Raw genomic sequence first — 12,500 nt, forward strand, 5'->3', positions numbered from 1 at the left:
TGTGTGTGTGTGTGTGTGTGTGTGTAAACCTTTCATTTTCTTTAGCTATGCCCTTTTGCGTGTAAGAATATAGCGTGCTTTCCTCTGTGTGTGTGTGTGTGTGTGTGTGTGTATGTGTGCGCGAGTTGTTTAGGCCAGTGTTTGTATGAGCGGACACGGCAGGCAGGTGCAGTTGTTATGAGAGGCGGGTGTTGTAAATCCCTGGTTATTTCCGTGTTCATTTCCTGCGTCGTTCTTCAAAAGGGAACCCGAGAACATTACCTTAAAACCAGCGAACGGTACGAACATGTCTCAACTTGCCTGAACTTGAACGAGCAGAATCTAAACAATAATAAGAAAAAAAAAAGAAAAGAAAAGAAAAGAAAGTGATAGAGAGACTGTAACATGTATCACACACACACACACACACACACACACACACACACACACACACACACACACACACAGTCACGTCACCATTTTATCTACAGCCAAACCACCACCTTCACCTGGTCCGGGGTTTTGGTTGGCCAAGTAAATCAATTATCAGGTAGGACCCCTTGTTACGCCAGGTAAGGGGGGCGCTCACCTGTAATTTGAGAGAGAGAGAGAGAGAGAGAGAGAGAGAGAGAGAGAGAGAGAGAGAGAGAGAGAGAGAGAGAGAGAGAGAGAGAGAGAGAGAGAGAGAGAGAGAGAGAGAGAGAGAGAGAGAGAGAGAGAGAGAGAGTCGCACACATGCAGAAAAACCACCGTGACCAATCCATAAGCAAAGTGTGTGTGTGTGTGTGTGTGTGTGTGTGTGTGTGTGTGTGTGTGTGTGTGTGTGTGTGTGTGTGTGTGTGTGTGTGTGTGTGTGTGTGTGTGTGTGTGTGTGTGTGTGCGTGACAAGAATCCACGTACACACACCTCCATCCTATTATTGCTCCGCCATGAAAGAAAAAAGGGGAGAAAAAAAGAGGAGGAAAGGGAGACAAGGAGATAAAGATGGTGAAGAGAGAGAGAGAGGGGGAGAGGGAGAGGAGAGGAGAGGAAGAGAGAGAGATACAGTAAATGGAAAGTTACACGTGTGGATTTTTTGGCGACACGGATAAATGTGGAGGAGGAGGAGGAGGAGGAGGAGGAGGAGGAGGAGGAGGAGGAGGAGGAGGAGGAGGAGGAGGAAAGTAGGTATTATGTCTTTCGCTTCTGATTCAATATTCTTTTTTTTTTTTCATTATGATTTGAGGGTTGAAACTCTACACCGATTTCCTCCTCCTCCTCCTCCTCCTCTTCCTCCTCTACCTTCTAATCATTCCCCTCTCCTCCCACTCCTTCTCCTCTTCTTCCACTCCTACTCCTTCTTCCTCCCCTACTTCTTTCTTCTTTTTCTTCTTCTGCTTCTCATCCTCCTCCTCGTCTTTTCTTCTTCTTCCACCTCCTTTTTCTCTTCTTTTTCTTCTCCCTCTTCTCCTCCTGCTCCTCCCCATCTCTTCTTCCTTCGCAAACTTTTTTTTTTCTGGATATTGTATTTATTTATTTATTTATTCATTTTATCAAACTTTATATACATATTTTCATGACTTTCCTTGACGTTATTATTCACTGTATTAATTTCCAGTGAATAAATGATAACGATAACTTATCCTTTCATTCTTTCCTATAAAAAAAAGGGAAAAAACTCAATGACAATATTTTCCCCCAATGAATAGTACTTTTTTCCCCATGACTGTTTCCTTGACTGGTGAAGAGGGGTGATGGGTGGGTGAGGGGGGAGCCTTCTTCTGTACTATCTCGTCTCTTTCCCCAGTAGTTAGTTAGCATTAGTCGCCAAACAGCTATAAAAGGGCCAAAGAGTCTGTTGCTGTTTAGTAATCCTCCTCCTCCTCCTCCTCCTCCTCCTCCTTTCCTTCTTTCTTCTCTTCCTTCTTCTGTCTTTCCTCCTCCTCATTCTCATTTTTTTCTTTCATTCTACACATTCCCTCTTCCTCCTCTTTCTCTTCCTTCTTCTCCTTCTCTTCCTCCTTCTCCTCTTTTCCTTCCTCTCCCTTCTTCTCTGTCTCCTCCTACTCCTCCCTTTCATACATTTTTTTTCTCTCACGCTACTTTCCTCCTCCTCCTCCTCCTCCTCCTCCTCCTCCTCCACCTCCTCCTCCTCTTCCTCCTCCTCATCCCCCTTGCCCAGGTGAGGGATAACTGCCAGCCCAGGTGTGCAAGGGTGAGAGAAAACAGGGGGAGGGCAAGGTGAGGTGAGAGAGAAGGAGACGAGGAGGAGGAGGAGGAGGAAATGGAAGAGGAGGGAGAGAAAGAGGGAGAGGAGGGGAGAGGGAACTTCGGATTTGACGGAACTTGAGTGATGACAGGAGGAGGAGGAGGAGGAGGAAGCGGAGGAGGAGGAGGAGGAGGAGGAGGAGGAGGAGGAGGAGGAGGAGGAGGAGGAGGAGGAGGAGGAGGAGGAGGAGGAGGAGGAGGAGGAGGAAAATAAGGATGACCAGTAGACAAAACATACCAACTTTTTATTTCCATTTTCCTCTCTCTCTCTCTCTCTCTCTCTCTCTCTCTCTCTCTCTCTCTCTCTCTCTCTCTCTCTCTCTCTCTCTCTCTCTCTCTCTCTCCACAACACTCACTCTCTTCTTCTAGTTCTCACCCTCCATCCTTACCTCCTTTCCTCCTTTCCTCTCCCTCTCCCTCTCCCTCTCCCTCTCACCCAAGTAATTGTCACATAGGCTTTAACACAGTAAATGGAGAGGGTACTTAAGGGATGGGAAGAGAAGGGAAGGGAACAGGAAGGGAGGAAATGGGAGGAGTGGAGGAAAAAAGGAAATAGGGGAGAAGAAGGAGGGATGGGAAACGATAAGGGGGAGGAAAGGAGGTATGAGAGGAATAGGAGGGAATGGGGAAGAAGGGGAGGAAAAGAAGAGAAAAGGGGAAAGAGAGAAAAATGAAGGAAAAGGAAAATAATGAAGATGATGAAAGAAAAGAAGGAAAGAAGATAATAAAAAGGATAGAGATGGTGGAGGAAAGAAGTGGAGAGATAGAGAAACAATGGAGGAACAGTTGGAGAGAAGAGGTGGAGGGAAATATGAAAGAAAAAAAAATATATGGAAGAAGAGGAGGAGAGGTATGGGAGAAAGAAGGAGGGATGGAGGAAGGTTGGAGAGGTGGAGAGATGGAGGTAGGGATGGAGAGAATAGGTGGAGAAAGTGGAGGAGAAGTAGAATGAGAGGAGGTGAAGCTATGAAAGGAAGAATCGGAGGAAGAGGAGGAGGGAAGGAGGAGAGACAGAGTGGAGGAAAGGAGAGATTTTGGAGTGGAGGAAAGAATAGTGGAAGGGTGGAGGAAAGAAATGGAGAGAAACTGGAGAGAATATAAGCTATATTTGAATGACAGAAAGAAAACAAATTGAAGAAACGGAGGAAAAAGATGAAGAAAAGAGGTGGAGGGAAGTGGAGGGAGTGGAGTGGAGGTGGAGGAAGGGGTGCCACCTTTGCTGTGACGGATGGCGCTATAATGGCGGCAATTGGGGCGTTTTTCAATTTGCAAAGCCTTCATTTTGAGTTGTACTGCTTTTACCTTCTTTGCGTCTCCCCCTCCCCTCCTCCCGTGTCCCTCTCTCCCCCTTTCCCCCTTTGTACTGACTAAGGGGAGGGAATATAGGAAGAGGAGGAGGAGGAGGAGGAGGAGGAGGAGGAGGAGGAGGAGTGGATGAATAAGAGAGAAAGAGAAAGAGATTTAAATGTGAACAAAAACAAAGAAGAAGAAGGAATTTAAAGAAAAGAAGGAAGGAGATAGGAAAAAGAAAAACAATCAGAGGAACAAGGAGGAGGAAAGGGGAAGAGAAAGAATAGGAAGAGAGAAAGGGTAAAGGACTAAAGAAGCAGAGAATTAGAAAAAAAAGGGAGGCAGGGAGAGAGATAAAGAGAATAAAGAGAGAAGTAGAAGAGAGAGAAAAAGAAAGTGATTCCAATGAAAATAAAGAAAAGGGAGAAGGGAGAGAGGGAGAGAGGCGAGGAGGGGGAAAGGAAAAAGTGGAAGAAATGTCATTTTAAACTCTGTATGATGTATTTCTTGACTGTATGGGAGAGGGGAGAGGGGGAGGAGAGGGGAGAGGGGGAGGAGAGGGGAGAGATGGTGAGAGATGAGAGAGAGGGAAAAAGAGAAGAATAAGGAAGAGGAGAGATAAGGGTGAAGATTATGAATGCTGAGGAAACATGGAGGAGGAGGGGGAAGAAAAAAGGAAAAACTGAAGAAGGAATAAGAGGAAGATGAAAAAAAGAGGAGGAAGAAGGAAAACGTAGAAGAAATTAATTAAAAAGGGGGAAAAAGGGAGAGAAAAGTAAGATGACATTGATAAAAAGATAAAGTTAGTAAAGAAAGAAATTAAATAAGTAAACTAAACAAAGAAAAACAAAATACTGATCACACACACACACACACACACACACACACACACACACATCACGGCCGGCCTCTAATCAGCCTCGCACATTTTCGGATCAGCTGAAAAAACACGCAACACACAAACAAATAAACAAACAAACAAAGTAGCTTCCGCCGCCACCAAAATAGAAAATGACCCCCAACAAAATTAACCGTAAAATTTCTTAATGATGATCAGAAAAAAAATACAAATAAAATATGAAATGAAAAAAAAAAAAAAATGCGTTTGTATTAATTAATAGAGTGTGTGTGTGTGTGTGTGTGTGTGTGTGTGTGTGTGTGTGTGTGTGTGTGTGTGTGTGTGTGTGTGTGTGTGTGTGTGTGTGTGTGTGTGTGTGTGTGTGTGTGTGTGTGTGTGTGTGTGTGTGTGTGTGTGTGTGTGTGTGTGTGTGTGTGTGTGTGTGTGTGTGTTAAAATGAGGAAGTAAAAATCATGAAGGAAAAAGAAACGTTAAATTCTTGTGATCTTAGTAAAGAAGAAGAAGAAGAAGAAGAAGAAGAAGAAGAAGAAGAAGAAGAAGAAGAAGAAGAAGAAGAAGAAGAAGACAGCGAGACAACGACGACGACGAAGAAGAAGAAATAAATAATAATAATAATAATAATAACAACAACAACAACAACAACAACAACAACAACAACAACAACAACAACAATGATTAAACCACTACCACCTTCACCACCACCACCACCAAAAAGCGCAGCGCCGCCCATCGACCGATCTGGCCTGGAAAAATATGAACCGAGACGGAATTCATAATTTCCACCCGAACAGAAAAATGCGCAGGAGGAGGAGCAGGAGGAGGAGGAGGAGGAGGAGGAGGAGGAGGAGGAGGAGGAGGAGGAGAGGGAGGGGATGTGGTGGGTACGTAGGTAGGCAGGTAGGTCTCTCTCTCTCTCTCTCTCTCTCTCTCTCTCTCTCTCTCTCTCTCTCTCTCTCTCTCTCTCTCTCTCTCTCTCTCTCTCTCTCTGATAAACAGCAACAACAACAACAACAATGCCAACAGAAACAAGAAAAAAAGAAAAATACAAAGAGAATGAATAAAAAAACGAAAGGAAGAGAGAGACGCAGAGAGAGAGAGAGAGAGAGAGAGAGAGAGAGAGAGAGAGAGAGAGAGAGAGAGAGAGAGAGAGAGAGAGAGAAAAAAAAGAAGAAAAAAAGATAGAAAGAAATAAAGAACAACGTATAAAAACCACAGTATAGAAGTAAACACAATCCCCACCTCCCCTTTCTTCCCCCCTCTGTCCCCTCTGTCTCCCTCCCCTTTCCTCCCCCTCCCCTCCCCCTACCCCCAACAGGTAAATCACCCGCGGAAAATCGCCCGCTAAGATCCCTCGCTCACCTGCCCATAAATCGGTGCGCGGCGACAGGTGAGGGGACGGGGGAGAGGGGAGGGAGGGAGATGGGGAAGGGTGGAGAGGGGAGAGGGGAGAGGGAAGAGGGAGAAGGGAGGGATATGAGGGAGAAAAAGGAGTGTGTGTGTGTGTGTGTGTGTGTGTGTGTGTGTGTGTGTGTGTGTGTGTGTGTGTATGCTCAGGAAAAGTGAGAGAGAGCTGGGGGAGGAAGAACGGGGAGATAAAGAAGAAAAGAGAATATAGAAGGAAAGGAGGGATTGAGGGGAAAGGGAAAGAAAAGAGGGGAAGGGAAGTTGATATGAAAGCGAAAGGAATGTAGAAGGGAGAGGGAAGAGAAGAGAGAGAGAGAGAGAGAGAGAGAGAGAGAGAGAGAGAGAGAGAGAGAGAGAGAGAGAGAGAGAGAGAGAGAGAGAGAGAGAGAGAGAGAGAGAAGCATGGGAAGGGAGATATGAAAAGGAAAGAGAGAGAGAGGGAAGAGTGAGAGGGGAGTGAGAGAAGGCCGTGGACAGAAGGAGTGATTACGAAAAAGCGCAGAACAGGACAAGGACCGCGCGTTATTGAGACTTGCGCAAACATAGTAATCTTGATAGATGGGGGAGGGGAGAGTGGAGGATGGGGAGAACCTGAGGGGAGGGGAGAAGGGGATGGGAGAGAATAAGTGAAAAGGCAGGAGGTGGGGAGAGGAGGGGTGATGAAGGGGGTAGTGGAGGCGGGGAGGAACGAGGGGAGGTGTTGGGGAGGGAGGAAGGGGAGAAGGGAGAAATTGTCTGTATGAGTGAAAGGAGAAATAACATGTAAGGATGATATAGGAGGAGGAGGAGGAGGAGGAGGAGGAGGAGGAGGAGGAGGAGGAGGAGGAGGAGGAGGAGGAGGTGGAAGAGGAGTAAATATTAGTGTATGTGAGGAAAAGAAAATTATAGACCAAGGAAGTAAATAAAAAAAAACACTTACAGAAAAGGAAGAAAGGAAGGAAGGAAGGAAGATTAGAACAAAATAAATTAAGAAATAAATGAACGAATGAGCAAATAAATAAAGAAAGACAAAACGACAAAAGAGAAAAAGGAAGCTTTTCCAGAGAGAGAGAGAGAGAGAGAGAGAGAGAGAGAGAGAGAGAGAGAGAGAGAGAGAGAGAGAAGGGGTGATGGAGAGGTGAGGGGAGAGGGGGAGAGAGAGTAGGGAGGTTATAATGTACACATACAAAACGTTCTGTTGACACTATTACCACTATGGTGAAGGGTATTAATCTCTCTCTCTCTCTCTCTCTCTCTCTCTCTCTCTCTCTCTCTCTCTCTCTCTCTCTCTCTCTCTCTCTCTCTCTCTCTCTCTTTACAAGTCACCTCACAACTAACGAGGCAAGCCACTCTGACTATCGAGAGTCATTGTGTGCATGGCTGACTGACTGACTGACTGATTGACTGACTGAACGCTTGGCTGCCTGGCTGACTGGCTGACTGGCTGACTTGATTGGCTGGGTGTTTAATTGTACAGGATTGCTGGGTGACTGACTGACTGGCTGAGTGGGTGAGTGGGTGAGTGGGTGGGTGACTGCGTGGGTAGATGGGTGGGTGACTGACTGACTGGGTAGCTGACTGATTGAGTGGGTGACTAACTGACTGGAATGTTGACTGAATAGGTTGACTGATTGATAAACTTGAGTGCCTTTTTAGCTAACTGAGAAGATGACTGCTTGACTAACTGAATGATTGACTGACTGGATAGCTAGGTGAGTGAGTGAGTGAGTGAGTGAGTGAGTGAGTGAGTGAGTGAGTGAGTGAGTGAATGAGTGAGAGAGTGAGTGAATGAATGAGAGTGAGGCAGTCCCTGTATTTATCTATATTCACCTATCATTCCTTCCCATGGTTATATAATTTTTTGAAGCCATCTACTGACTCACCACTAATTACATCATTACTGAGTCTACCCCAGTCATCTCCCACTCTGCTCAACTAATTTCGTTTTATTCTTTATTTTTCATTCCTATTTTTTTTCAAGACTAATGTCACGTCATTCGTTGATCTGGGAAGTTACTGTACAAGATATACTCTCTCTCTCTCTCTCTCTCTCTCTCTCTCTCTCTCTCTCTCTCTCTCTCTCTCTCTCTCCCCCAATCTCTCCACCAGTCACTCCCACCCACAAAACCCTCCTCCTTCCCTCCCTCCCCCACTCCCTCCCCCTCTCTCTCCCTCTCCACCCCATTACCTCTAATCCGCCGCCTCACGCCTGCCGCCCACGATCGATGGAGTCTTTACACACGCCCGCCCACGCCGCCCACTGAGGCAGGAGGACGTGTGCGGGCGTGCAGGGCGGTTGTGGCTTCCTTAATATATCCCCAGGAGGAGGTGAAAGGGTTTTGTTGAAATTACAAGATATAAAAAACAAGAAGAAACCTGTTGATTGAGGAAGTTGTCACGAATTAATGAAGTGTGGTTGTCAATGGTGCAAATTCTGTTTAAAGGGAATCTTGGTTACCCTCGCCTCGTTCTTGTGACCTCAAAGGCACCACCGTTCTTGTTGTGTCGTAAAGTGAAATGTGATTACCTACAAACCTTTCTCCTTATGTTAAAAGGATCTTAGAGGGACATTCGCATAGTCTCTCCCTTAACTGTGGAATATATTTTCATTATAAGGTAAATTATTTGACATCGATAATTTTTCAGTATTTCTTAAGGTCAGGACGTGGATAAAAGAGAGAGAGAAAAAAAGAAAAACAAATCTTCTGAAATGAAAGAATTTAAAAGCAAGAAGAGTGAAAGAGAAAATCGGCTTGGGAAGTTCATACGAATCAATATATTAGTTTTTGATGTTGTACATTTTGTTTACAGTGAACTTTGATTTTCCTTGAGCCCTTCCTGTGATGTGATGATCTACACAGGAGGAGGAGAAAGAGGAGGAGGAGGAGGAAGAGAAAGAGGAGGAGGAGGAGGAGGAGGAGGAGGAGGAGGAGGAGGAGGAGGAGGAGGAGGAGGAGGAGGAGGAGGAGGAGGAGGAGGAGGAGGAGGAGGAGGAGGGGGGAGTGGTAGTGTGGTTTTAACAATAGATAGTTAAGATGTGCTTGTTAGAAAGATTAACTGCTGGGGTAATTAAGGGCAGGTGGTGGTGGTGGCGGCTGTGGTGGTGGTGGTGGTGGTAACAGCAGCAGCAGCAGCAACAGTACACAAAACGGTTGGGTAATGAATGACTATCTAATGAACAAACTTAAATAAATGACAAAGACGGAAAAAAAACGAATAAAAACAAGACCATTAAATAAAAGTTATATTCATCATTATTAAAATAGATAATTATACCTCAAACAAAAAAATTCTGTACACATACATACACAAATACATACATACATACATACATACATACATACATACATACATATACATATTAATCATAACGAACAAACAAACAAAGTAACAAGAAGAATAAACACGGAGAAAAAAAACACACACACAAACAAACAAGCCAAACACACACACACACACACACACACACACACACACACACACACACACACACACACACACACACACACAATTTATTGGCCCAGTAAGTCACCGGGACGCTGAAATATTACACAAACAGCCTCATTACGCCTTTGTTTTACTGCCACACTGCGACTTTGTAATGGTTGCTGTTGTTGTTGTTGTTGTTGTTGTTGTTGTTGTTGTTGTGGTGGTGGTGGTGGTGGTGGTGGTGGTGGTGGTGATGGTTGTAATTTTTGTGGTCGTAGTAGTAGTAGTAGTAGTAGTAGTAGTAGTAGTAGTAGTAGTAGTAGTAGTAGTAGTAGTAGTAGTAGTAGTAGTAGTAAAGCCATTTACCGAACTACTACTACTACTACTACTACTACTACTACTTCAGTTACCACCACCACCACCACCACCACCACAACAACAACAAACCAACAACAACAGCAGCTCCTACGCCCATCCTTTTCATCTCCTTTTACCAATCCTAGTCCAGTTTGTTTCATTCACTTATTTACTCATAATAAAAGCAAATAAATAAATAAACAAAACAAAAAAAAAAAAAAAAAAAAAAAAAAAAATATATATATATATATATATATATATATATATATATATATATATATATATATATATATATATATATATATATATATATATATATATATAGTAAATCTTCAAAAAACAAAGAAAATAAGGATAGTGATAAAAGCAAGGCTAAGAAAATCTCTCTCTCTCTCTCTCTCTCTCTCTCTCTCTCTCTCTCTCTCTCTCTCTCTCTCTCTCTCTCTCCAGTCGTTACAAAGCATAAGAAAACCGTACAATACAAACTTTAGCCATGAATACGTAACTTCCACACAACCTCTTAACTCACTCTCAGCATATAACGTACATCACTCTTGCCCAACACTTCAATAATGCAAAGAAAACGAATATTTGAACAGTCCCCCTTTCGCGCTTCCCTTCCCTCACTTTTTTTCCTCCGCCAAATACTCACAGTTCTTGCGTCATTCACTCATCTCTCCTCAATTTGCACGCTACGGTGACTTACTGCGCTTGCTAATGAGAGAATGTAATCTTAACTTCATTCTGTGAGCTTTATATGTCTTGCTTTGGTTTATAAGGAGATTTAGAGCGTTAAAAAAGTGATGGACGATGAGGTAATGTAACTCGATCGGTCTTTCTAACGCTCGCTTTGTTCTCTAGTAAGGAGTGTTTTCAAAGGCTACAGGTATATTTGCCGTATTCCAATTGTTCTTTTGGATTAGTAGTGTAGAATATATAATCATTTAGCTATCACCAGGGTCATGAAACACTCTTGGAAAGTTTAATAAAGTGGTTCTTAATCTTATTTGCCCCATGCACCCCTTTCATCATGTCAGAATGTCATTCCCCCCACCTTTCCAAGATTGTCTGCCTCAAAAATATGCATATAGTACTGAAAATCCTTGTGGTGAACGGTGTGACAGGCTGCTTGCGACAGGTAACCGATGCATACTGAGTTTTGTGTCGCCCTGGGGAACTCAAAGGCAATGTAAAGATCAACATTCTAGCGGTTTGAATTTGCCAATCTGTGGTCCCAATTCCCAGTTCATTAAAAACTGTCGAGGTAAGACTGTGCAATGTTTGAGAATCTTTGGTACGTATACTGAATCGCTTTGCTCTCTCACCACGACTATCATCAAAGGCCACAAAGATGATGAACTGGGTTTTCAGGCAGAAAATCTCGTTAATCTATCACTAGAACAATAAAAACACCCTTGAAAACCAGTGTAACTTCAACTAGAACCTTTTGAATGTAGCGAGGTGTCTCAGAATATAGTCCTTGTCCTCTCTTCTCCTTGTTCTCTCTCCTCCGCTAATGTAGTTCTTCTAAATGACTTCCTTCTCCTAACTTCTCACTGTAGTATGTTTGCCTTATTTATTTGTTTTGTTTAGCTGTCTTTGTGTTGTGTTTTTAAAGTATCGAAAGAGCAATAACTTTCCTTGCTTTGTGCGTTGTTGTATATTGTTGTTATTTATGTGTTTCTGTGTGGAGAAGGGAGGAATGAAGGGAGCAAAGGAGGGAAGGCGAGATGGAGGGAGGGGGGAGTGGAAGGAAGGGAGGGAGAGAGGATGAAAGGGTGGAAATGGAGGGATAAGAGAGAAAAAGTTATTTGGGTTTTATTTCCATCTACTCTAATCCTAAAATCAAAATTAATAAAAAAAAGTTGAAAAATTTCAATCTTAAAATTTCTATCTGATAATGGAGATGTGTTCCTTTCTTAAAAGAGAGTCATATTCTTTGATGTCTAAAGGAACAGTGCATAAATGTGAAATTAACCTTAATATACAAAATCATTCGTCTGCTGTAACATTCAATAAGATAAACTAGTGAAAAAGAATCAAATCAATCCACAGATATTCCATAAACAAGCAAAGAACTGACGCAAAATCATCAACTTTTTCACACAGAAACGAAAAATTAACATAAAATCACTACCTTTTCACACAGGAACAAAAAAATAAAATTGAAATCACCATATTTTCACCAAAAAACGAAACACGAACACAAAACACCACCTTTTCACCCCCAAAAAACGGAAACTCGAATTGAAATCACCACCTTTTCACTCAAAAACGAAACATAAACATTAGCCACCCACCTTTTCACCTCCAGCCTTCCATTCATCACGCTCCCGCCACCACCACTTCATCCACCTTCCTTCCACTCTCCAGTCTGACCTCCACGCACCTGAAAACAAACTAACAATAGAGGAAAACACACAATTAGTCCCCCAGAACTCCATCTTCCCGCCACACTTAATGAGAAACTGAGAAAATCAAGGAAAATAAATGACTTCTTCGTTACCCATTCCTCTTGGGTTCCCAGTGAAATAAATGGGAGAATTTCACAGACATCACAGAAATGGGAGGGGAAGGGGAGAAATAGGGGAGGAAATTGGGGGGATAGAGAGGTATGGAGGGAGAAAGAGGGAGGTACAGGGAAGGGAAAAGGGAAGCGATATGGGAAGGAAACAGAGAGAACGAGAGAGGAAAAGTGGGGAGGATAAGGGAGAAAAAGGGAGGGATATATGGAGAAGAACGAGAAGGGGAAGAAATATATAAATGGAGAGAAAAGGAAGAGGAAGATAAGGGAGAGAAAAAAAAGTGGAGGAAAACTCTACAATGGATCTCTCTCTCTCTCTCTCTCTCTCTCTCTCTCTCTCTCTCTCTCTCTCTCTCTCTCTCTCTGTGATAGTAGATCCTCTCTCTCTCCTTCCTCTCCTTCTTCACTCCTCCCCCCGGTCTAACTTGATCT

At 43.4% G+C, this 12,500-nt stretch overlaps 1 long non-coding RNA gene across 1 annotated transcript in view; it reads right to left on the bottom strand.

The window, feature by feature from the left end:
- Positions 1–12,500, bottom strand: part of LOC135110340 (uncharacterized) — a 49,398-nt gene that overhangs the window by 31,483 nt on the left and 5,415 nt on the right. Inside the window, exon 2 of the long non-coding RNA XR_010273201.1 lies at positions 11,845–11,933. This is a non-coding gene — a long non-coding RNA (uncharacterized LOC135110340). The remainder of the gene's footprint in view (positions 1–11,844; positions 11,934–12,500) is intronic.

The sequence above is a fragment of the Scylla paramamosain genome, chromosome 20 (genome assembly GCF_035594125.1).
Source record: "Scylla paramamosain isolate STU-SP2022 chromosome 20, ASM3559412v1, whole genome shotgun sequence".
In the NCBI taxonomy this organism is placed as follows: Eukaryota; Metazoa; Arthropoda; class Malacostraca; order Decapoda; family Portunidae; genus Scylla; species Scylla paramamosain.